This window comes from Miniopterus natalensis, chromosome 3 (genome assembly GCF_054644295.1).
Source record: "Miniopterus natalensis isolate mMinNat1 chromosome 3, mMinNat1.hap1, whole genome shotgun sequence".
Taxonomy (NCBI): domain Eukaryota; kingdom Metazoa; phylum Chordata; class Mammalia; order Chiroptera; family Miniopteridae; genus Miniopterus; species Miniopterus natalensis.
In genome coordinates, this window is record NC_142083.1 from 68,654,427 (window position 1) to 68,664,027 (window position 9,601).

The window sequence follows — 9,601 nt, forward strand, 5'->3', positions numbered from 1 at the left end:
GAAATATAGTATTAAGCATCTATACTTCATTAGCACTCTCATTTATAGTGCCACAGGTAGCCTGACAATCAAAGAGGATTACTCTATTAGGGAATGAGAAGGTTACTTAAAATAAGAAAGAAAGAAATATTTAAAAATCCATACATCTGCAAAATTTAAACCAATACTCATAGATACAGTCAGAGGTATTTTCTAAATATGTTTTTTAAAGTATGCATTTTCAGCCAGTTCTAATGATTTTTTTAACAAATAGATTTTTTTGTTTGTCACCATTAAAAATCTGAATTTTAAACAGATTCTTGGACTGGGGGCTCATATCCATCAGCTTATTTATCTTTTAGTACCTGTCTCATCCCAGTAGCTTTTCCAGAACTGCTTCCTTCACCATAAAGCTCCACGAGTTTCCCCAGTTCAAACTTGGGCTTCTTCAGCATTTTGACTTTCCTAATAGAGACATCATGGGGCTAATAAATTGAATGGCAAGCCTTTTCTGTCTTTTCCAATGCGATCTGGAATCCATTTATTGACCACTTCTTTCAAGTTACTTGTTTGCCCCTCTTGGGTCATGATTTCCATCATCTTCTTCTGGACTTGATGAACCTGTTGAGGCTGAGCATAAGAGGTCTTCCTAATCTGATTGTTGCATTTTTTAGTAAAACCAACACAGAATAGATGAAACAAATAACCATCGGTAGTCTTGATATCAACATGAGCTTCAGTCATGGTCTGCCATTTTTTGACCATGGAGCAATTTTTGTTACGGGTAAGATCCATGCCATGGAAATTAGGCAGTTTTTGCCCTGAACATCCTCAGTAATTAGCTTGAATTTTCTAAATTCAGCTTCATCATTCTGCAGATCAGCTGGGTTTGCTATTTTTTTCTTATTGGGAATTTTAACATTGTTTTAATACAGTGCATCCCAAATTCTTGTTTAAGTTCACAAGTTATTATGTTAATAGCACAAGTCCAATGAAGTAAAATCTATTAATTAAGTTCCAGGAGATAGGGACCTTGTTTGTTCAACTCTCTATCCCCAAGGAATAGTGCTTGGTACAATAGACATTCAGTAAATATTTGTGGAATGAATGGACAGAACTATAATGGATTTTAGCCAATAGATGGACTCTGCACCTAACAAGATATGATATGTTTGACTAACATCCTCTATTATAAATTTATCAAAATATTAAACATTTTCTTGTAATATTAATTTCTTTAAAATAAAATGCTATAATATTCATGTTGATATATTTGGCTAGCAGGTTTCTATTTTTGTCAAACTTTATTCTTCAATTTTTTTAAAATGTAGAAATCAGAAGTTTTCAAGGACTTTCTCCTATTTCTTCCCTGGACCAAAATAGAACCATAAAATTCCCAGGAGTTTCTTCAGATTTCAAATACCCAAATTTACCTCGCTGTCTATCTTGGAAAATTTACCTCTGCACTTAATTAGAGGAACTGAATACATTTATCATATATCTATGTTCAGTCCAGTTCACTGGTGATTTTTTTTTAAATTAAAGTAAGCTTCGAAGTTTAGGACAACTGAGCAGACACTCTAGGCCTTGAGTTTGCTTCCATTTAAAAAGTATTAAATGGTGCAACAAATGCACTGGGCCCAATTATCATCCCATCTAAGCAGGTAACTTACCACTTCTAAGAGCAGAGCTGAGGAGGGCTCGCCTCACACACGTGGTCAGGTTTCTTTTCTTCTTGTCCTTTTATCTAAAGTGTTTCTGCCTAGATCAATGAGCTTTCTCTCTCCCAAACCTGGTTCTCATGAGTGTGGCTGCCTAATGTTAGCATTTTGACATGAAAAGGTGGAACCTCATAGCAGTTCCTTGTATTCATTAACTTTAAATCCATTTAAATCAAGCAACGTGCTTTAATCTCGTACCCAGTAATCAAAGTTATTTCATACTCTCTTTTTCTCCCAGTCCCTTCAAACCAACCATGGCTGGATTCCAAGATATATTATTTATTTTGGTCAAAATTTCACTCATTGAAATACTTTGTTTATGAGTCCTTCCCCCCCCCACCAAAAAAAAAAAAACCATTCTTATTAGATTAAAATGTTTTAAATTTTTGAAAATAGAACCTACAAATTGTCTCATATAGTTTGTTTAGATCTTATCACACACTGCTTTCCATTCTAAAATCTCAAACAGAAACATCCACGCACAAAAAGTGTATGGAATTCATTTAATACATTTTCCCTTATTTTAAGAGCTTTCTATTTTGGTATAACTATTTCTTTCTCCTACTTTCCTGTGCAAGCAGAATAGAAATCAATTTAAATTTAGATGATCAATTATATCCTCTGGGGTCACATGCTATCATAATGTGTAGGAATGTATGAATCTAGCAAATTAAATATAAGTAAATAATGGAGAATGGATGGCAAAGTGCCTATAGATCTGTAGTCTGCAAAATAAATACTGCTGAGTTTAATGGAGAAAAAGTAGAAACCCCCAAATAAGCATCTTTGAAGGGCAGAAGCTTTCTATCAAAATGTAGCACAGGTTTCCCCAAATTATTTTGGCACCCAAGTAATCTTCATGAACATCACTTTCAATGCAGTTACATTTCTGCTAGAGAGTAATCATGTGCATTATCCTGAATCTGTTTTTATCACCAGCCCCTCTCCCTACACCCTTAAATGTATTGAATGCCTAGACATACCAGCTAAATAAAATATGGAATGATTTCATCAAAGAAGGAAAAAGATGAGTTCTTGTTTTTCAAAGTTGACTTGCTTTTATTTTTATACTTTTAATGTTGTTTTAAAATAATTCAATACATTTAAAAGAATGAATGAATTATCTGAAAAGGCACCACTTTTAAAAAGCATACAGATTATTTTTGTGATACTATAAATAGTTACTGAAATCTCTCTTGAATGTAATTCTTCAACCTGATTATATGATACATAAATTATTCACAAAGAGATATATCTTGATCACTTCTTATCAGCATCGATACTTTAAGATTAGATCTCAAGGACATTACAAGTAACACAGTTAAAGCACAAATTCTCTTATTGAGATTTGCTTTAAGATCATTGGCATTTTATGATTGCTGAAAGCCTTCAGCTCTTGTAACCAAGCATATTATTATGCCATATTTAATGGAACTTTTACAATTCATATTTAAGGTGCTATTTAAGGTGATTCACTTAAATCGATAGTTACAGAGATTAAACAACTTCTCTCAGTTCAGCTCAGATCATGAACCTGTATTTTGAGGAATTCTTTAATATAACTTATGTTGTGAGTGTATTAGTATGCTTCCAGCTGCAAGAATTGAAAAACTTTACCCCAAGTGCTTTACCGAATAAGGAAATGTATGCACTTGGCACTGTAGAAGCAGGGAGGGTTTCAGGGTTGGTGCAGTCCTGCAAATCCCCCATTTATGTCCTGCACTCAGAGTTGTTTCATTCTCAGGTCAGCTTTCCTCTCTGGGGAGAGGCTGTCACAGTCCCAGGCTTCACAACTGCATAAAGTGACTTGCAAAGAAAGAGTGTGTCTGTTCTGGGGTTTTACCCTAACAGCAAGGACTTTTCTTTCCAAGTAGCTGGCATCTCATTGGCTTCCACTGACTCTCACGCTCCTATCTGAGCAATCCTATGGCCAGGGGAATGCCACAGCTGACTTGCCTGGGCCCTATTCCAGAACCAGTCACTGGTGCAAGGGCTTGAGATGACCTATAAACCAACCAGGCCTAGCTCCAAGGCTGGAGAGGAAATCATCTTCCTCCGAAGCACATGGGTTGTAAAGACATAGAAGAGTCCAGCCAGCATGGCTCAGTGGTTGAGCATTGGCCCATGAACCAGGAGGTCATGGCTCAATTCCCGGTCAGGGCACACGCCTGGGTTTTGGGCTTCATCCCCAGTTGGGGGCGTGCAGGAAGCAGCCCATCAATGATGACTCTCTCATCACTGATGTTTCTCTCTCTTTCTCCCTCTCCCTTCTTCTCTCTAAAATCAATAAAAACATATTTTAAAAGAAAAATAAAAGACATCAAAGAAAGTAAGGGTACAGGTAGGGAGGGAGAAGGGAGTAGCTCTATCAATGCTTAGCAGAGTATAGTAAAGCTGTTTTGGTGGGTTTTTTTGAAGCAGATAGTTGTCTATGATGTTCATCTAAATATTCAATAAAAGGCAAAGAAATATTATACAGCAGTAATTATCAAAGTGTGTGTATGTGTGTGGAGGGGAGGGTATTAGGAGCATTTAGGAGTATTTTTATCCAAGTAAAATCCCCCTTCCCACTCTGATTTGCACCTGTATGAGGCTTGCTTTTTTATCCCCTTAAAAATTAGTTCTCTTAGGAGCCATGTGGATCTGGTGGGTGATGGGGTTAAAAAGATTGAGAACCATAGCCATAGAGAAAGCTTTATAATCGAGGGGCCCAAAACAAATGGTTGTAAAGGAATAAAAGAAGGTCTCTTCTTATTGAAATTTCAACCTGGTGTCAACCGCTTTCACTTGCTGTTTTGGTTTCACAATCCTGTGAGAAAAACTACTGTATTGTTTTTTTCTAATCTCTTCAAGGAAAAAAAAAGATTTCACTAACCTAGTACTAAGGAAATCAACCAAACTTCATTAAATCAGAAATTCAGTAGGAAAGCATGGAATAAACCCCCAAATTTTAAACAATAGTGGGACAAAGAGAAAGAACAAGCCTGGGAAAAAATTGTGAGTCAGATATGTGCTGGGATTTCCTGGCAGTTTCCAGATCTAAGTCAGAAATGTGTTGTCTACGTGTGTCTGGACTAAGCTTCTGTTTAGCTGCTCCTCTATTAAGATGGTCTTACTAATGTCAAGGTTGGAATTGAAGTAAAAGGGAAAGGGTCCAAAGAGTGACCCCCTGCCCTGTGGGTAGTGACCCCCTGCCCTGTGGGTAGTAGATACTTGATATGACAATTTTCAGGAGAACAAAAGGGGAAGGCAGCTCCACCCGGCTCTGTCTCCTTACAGTGGAGAAGGCCTGTGACTCTGGGGACTGGACCAGGTTCCTGGAAGCAAGTTTTGACCACAGTAGTACTGAGAGTGAGGGCTCAGGGCAGAGTTAGAAGTGTCCTTGCTCTGAGGAGCAAACAGCTCAGAGTCAGCAAGACCAATATCTCTGCTTATCTTACACTTTGGAGCAGCATTTCCAAGCAGCATGTCCCTCGTAGATCATGTTCATGATGTTCCCATATCTGCTCACCACTCATGCTATCATCAATACTCTGCTTTCAACATACTTTTTCTTAACTTAAATAAAAAACATACCATGGTTTTCATTGAAAAGCAGAATCACTTACCACAAATGGAAATGGTGGGTGAGCTCATGAATTCAATGAACACAAACATGCAACAAAAATAGTATTTAGTGGGGGCTCGATGCTGTTGCTTGCCAAAGGCTCTTGAGCGGGAGGCCTGATTACTGTTTGTTTAGCAAAGAAGTGGGGGAGCGGGCAGGGAGGAATTAGCAAGTGCTAAAAACATGACCCGCAAATCCAGGCTGCGCAAGGACTTCCTCAGAAGAACGGCAGGGGAATGAAATCACTTTCACTGTGTGACTCAATGTTATTTATACCACCTAGCTTCCTGTCCAGCGGTGTACACCCCTCACTGGCAAACCCTGTGCTAGAGAAGCTGCTGTCTGGGGGGGGGGGGGGGGGGGGGGAAGAGCCCGGTGTTGCCCTTAGGCCAACCTTGGGAGCTACTAGGAGTAGAGTTGCCATAAACCTTTATGCTCTATAAATGAAAAATAGACTGGACAGGGGATGCTCTCATATCTCATATCTTCTAAACTCTCCATCCAGTTATGGGGCATATTGTTGAAGTCTTAACTCCCAGTACCTCAGAATGTGACTATTTTTGGAGATAGGGATTTTAAAGAGGTAATTAAGTTAAAATGGTAACTAGGGTGAATCCAAATTCAGTATGTCTGGTGTCTTTATAAGAAGAAAAATGGGACACACACACACACACACACACACACACACACACACACGGAGAAGACAGCCATCTACAAGCCAGAAAGCTGCCTCAGAAGAAACCAACAGTACCAACACCTTGATCTTGGACTTCCCGCTCCCCAGTCTGTGGCACTTTGTTATGGCAGCCCTAGTAAACTAATACATCTCTGAAGTGGGAAAAAATTAAAAAGAGAAAGATTTTGTACAACTGCTTTGAATTGCTCCCTGTAATATTCCAAGGTACCAATGTGTAGCGCACATCTGGAGACCATTTGGATTTGGTTTCTTAGTGGTAATGGGTATTTTAAAGCTACCAGTGGAAGTTATATATAAGGAGACATCCAGTAACACATATATAAGGCATCTGATCAAGTCAAGTGATTAAAAACTATCCTTTGTATCAGTGATGTCATGAGATCTGTACTTCAAGGAAGAAACAGCTTTAGGTTAAAAAGGAGCCATGAGTCTGATTGATAGTGTTCTTAGAGGTGTGGGCCTTGCCGCAAGATGCAATTAGAACTTATTTCAAAATGAGCCCCCCCCCAAAAAAATCATAAAATAAGCAATAAATAAGATATTAATCAGGTTGTCTTCATCAACTGATGGCCATCTGTTCTGGTGTTACAAATTTAAAAATCTGACCCTGGCCCCGCCAGGCATGGCTCAGCGGTTGAGCATTGACCTAGGATCCAGGAGATCGTGGTTCGATTCCTGTTAAGTGCGCATAAGCAGGTTGCGGGCTTGATCCCCAGTCGTGCAGGAGGCAGCCGATCAATGATCATTGATGTTTCTGTCCCTCTCTCTCTCTCCTTCTCCCTTCCTCTCTCTGAAATCAATAAAGATATATTTAAAAAAATAAAAATTCGTTCCTGTCCACCAGGTGGGTCTGAGACCCAGTCTGGCCACAATTAGGGGTAGCTTGACTCCTGAGGCTGACAGCAAGCTTCAGTTACAGAATGCAGATCATCCCTCCAGGCGTATCTTCCTCTAGCTTCTTTTATGGTTGGAGGGATGATCCAGCTGATAGATTTGTCAGTAACACAAATCAAAAACTTTTCTGTGTTCTGTTACATCAAAGTCCTTGAGATTAAGACAGTGCTGGACTGCAGAACATCAAAGAGATACTACTGCTTGAACTAGATGACCCAGCAGTGTTAGGGAGAACCACCTGGCTCAGCAATGCCTCATTCCCAGGAGGCATATACCTGCGCTATAGCGCTTCACGCAAATGTAATTACTTTTGTCACTTGTCTTTTTAATTTTTTGCTGTTTGTCTCTCCTGCTAAGCCCCATTAAAATCAGAAATTTTCTAGTTGACTACTTTATTCTTGGTATCTAGTGGGGTACCTGACATCTGTCATATGCCCAGCATTTTTTTTTTTGCGGTGTTGAATAAGAGCCACGGGCATGGACTGTGCATTTGAATCTCAGCTGTGCATTCACCAGCTCTGTGACTCTGGGCAAGTGACTTAACCTTCCTAAGCCTCAGTTTCTTCATCTGCAAAATGGCTGCAGTCATACCTCCTTCATATTATTGTAAGGATTCAATGAACTAACACAGAATCTGGCACATAAATGTCTAGCAAATATTAGTATGATTATTGTAAGACAACTGGAAAACTGAATTTGTTTACTCAATTGACAGAGAATGGACTGTTTGGGTAAAAATAGATCATGCAAATCACTGGTTTTATTACTACTTAGTTTTCCTGTATATCATGTTGATACCCATTAAAAAAAATTCTGACCACTAAAACATATGTTCAGAAATAATCATTGTATTGTAGTAGTAATAAGAGTCACAGTCTATTGTTTCATTTTAGAATTTTTGTGCTCAAATCTGGTCAACCTATTTTATGCATAATTGACTCATACCTCATTATGTAGATGAATGCAGTCATTTATTGAAAATAGTACATTATAGAATAAAAATGTATTAAAATGTATTTAATATTTTATGTATTTAACAGAGCACTCTACATCTTTATCCAGTATTAAATGTCCCTAAAGGATAATCACATTAACATAAATTATGAAAAACTTCAGATTATGACTGATTTACATAAACATCTAAGTGAAACACTTCTGTAAAAAAAAAAATGCAAGCAGTTAATGTCTTTTAATCACCTGTTATCTGGAAGTTTGTGTGGTGCGTGGGTGTGTATTTCAGGAACAGAGCTGCACCTGAGTCCTCTGAGTATAAAGAATTATAGTTAGAAAGGGAGGCTAACAAAACCTGAAGTTCCAGTTTAGCCTTAGAGATATGTCTAATGAGAGCCTTTTATGGAAGAACAAAGGGCCGATGGTCAATTTTCCATTTCGATTGTTATTTTTGCAGGAAAAATACAGGTTTCTAATAATATAGCCCTACCTAAATCAGCCTTATAAAATGCTGTGTTTCTAGTTTTGATTATTTGTTATTTCTGGGACTCACATTGATTTTCCACCACGGTAGGGAATTCACACACACACGCAGTACATGCAGAACATGCATACAATGCTCTGTTTTCAGTGGAGATTCACTACACTCTGTGCAAACTATTAAACATGTCTTTATTTTATCATTTTGAAATAAACCCTGTCTTGCAGAATTCTTTAATAGTATTTATAAGGCAATGTTTTATTATGAATCAATTGTGTCACACAGTTGTAGATACATTTAGCTCATTTCCTCAAAGCAATCTATAAACAAACACCCATTGTATATGCTGTAAGGGAATACAAGAAAATTATGAGATAAAGTCCCTGCCCAAGAGGAGTTCGAAATCTAATTAGGAAATAAGATATCCTCATAAAACCAGTAGCGAACATATGAACAAGACAGGATTTTATGCACACACAAAAATCACATTTTATTCTGATTTTATACAAATGTTTGGTGTGCCCCTACCCTTCCTCTTAAAGGTGATTCATTAGAGGAAGAAGAGATTCACACTTTGATTTTTCATCCTGCGTTTCTTGTGACTTGACCCGGGTGAGTGATCCCACGCCTTTCGAGAGCAGAGTATTGTGTCGCAGACATACACGCTGAGTAAAGAGCTCATTCTTTCCCTGGAAGGGGTGAAAGGGGAGCCCGATTAAATAAGCCGCTTCCTCTCTCCTTGAGATGTGTTCTTTCTGCAGTTAGTGAAGGCTAAGAAGTGTGGATCTGTTTCTTGATGACCTAGAATTTAAGGTGAAGTCTCTACTCACTGTTTCCATACAGGAAATCTGCGCACAGTGTATTACATCCTTGGTGGGTGAAAAAATTAACCAAAAAATCCATAGAATGGCAACAAGCCCACATATGACATACTTTTGCTCTCAAATTTTTTACTCTTCTCTGCATACCTGGGCCAGTGGCACCTATTTTCTAGGTTCAGGAAGAGTAAGAAAAGCTATCATTTGCCTGTACATCACATTCTTTAGAGCCCCTGGAATTAGGCAAAACCTGGAAACGTAGTTGAAAAGGTGTCTGAAATGTGCCACGTTCCTCAGGAAGCGATGGAAGAGCATTAATTTAGGGTGGCCTGCTGTCCCCGGTGCGATGCGGGGCACCTAATTAAAGTGTAACTGGGACACAGGTGGCTGCATGGTTTCCACAAAGGGAGCCTGCTGTGTGCTAATTTACTTCTTGAGTTCCAGTTCTCTTCT

General features: G+C 38.5%; 1 pseudogene; it reads right to left on the reverse strand.

Annotated features, from left to right (window-relative positions):
- Positions 1-287: 287 nt before the first annotated feature.
- On the reverse strand, positions 288-5,218 carry LOC107540895 (small ribosomal subunit protein eS1 pseudogene; annotated as a pseudogene).
- Positions 5,219-9,601: the final 4,383 nt, after the last annotated feature.